Genomic DNA, 1024 nt, shown 5'->3' with positions numbered 1-1024 from the left:
TAAGTTCAAACATGCTTGCAACTCCTTTTGATCCATCTGCTTACTAAGCTCCGGAGACTTGTTTGAGGAAAAAGGACGATGCAGTTTTATAATATCCTAAGGGTTGGAATGAAATTCACAGATACCAATTAGTGTGTTAAAATTCATTGATCTTAAGAGAAGAAAGATCGGGGTGACATTTGTTCTCGTCAGCTATTATTTTCCAGATATATATTTTCCAGACATGGACCCCAAATTTTTAGACGCGTTTCAGAATAACTCAAGCTGAAATGTTAAGGTTTCTTTCAAAGGATCATATTATTGAGGATATGTAATTTGTTTTGAGTCAATTTTGTCTCTCATTACGATATGTATGTTTTAAGTCGGCTGCAGAGCAATTTGCTAATCTAAGAACAATTAGAGGCTGTCTGTCGGGTGGAACAAGAGATAATCCTAAGATGCAAGAAAAGAGTGGTCCTATAGCCAGAAACGAAGCTTCTTGACGTGGGTTTTTCCTGACGCAAGTTGGCTATCAGATGAGTGATCAAATTTGCTCAAGAGATAATGTCAAACACAGCAATTAAAATACTTACAATGCTCAAATTCTTAAAATGCATCATTGCCGCGTTAAGAAGTAAATATGAACGACAAAATAATCATCCTTCACATCGCCCAACAGATATAGAGCTAATGCTTTGCAAGCTGAGAAAATCCACTGGATCTATCACGAACCACTGCAAATGCACAGGGATGTGAGAGTTGAGAATTGACATATCGAATTGGAGTCAGCGCACTGCGTTCTTCCTCAAGCGAGACCAACACCAGGGCCCTACGGCTCTAAATTTTTATTTCTAGCTCAACCGAATGAAGGAAAAGTAAAGTCCTCTGAAATCTCACTATATAATTCTACACACAATGAATAAGTTAGCTATCTTCGCGCACTTGCTTATGGCTGACCATAGCCCGGAGATGATGCCCATCTTCTTGAAGATGATGTCCACCCTTCTAGCTGCCCGAGGAGAGGGATCTCCTTCCCGAGTTCTAA

The sequence above is a fragment of the Tigriopus californicus genome, chromosome 8 (genome assembly GCF_007210705.1).
Source record: "Tigriopus californicus strain San Diego chromosome 8, Tcal_SD_v2.1, whole genome shotgun sequence".
In the NCBI taxonomy this organism is placed as follows: domain Eukaryota; kingdom Metazoa; phylum Arthropoda; class Copepoda; order Harpacticoida; family Harpacticidae; genus Tigriopus; species Tigriopus californicus.
Note: the sequence above shows the minus strand (reverse complement) of the source record.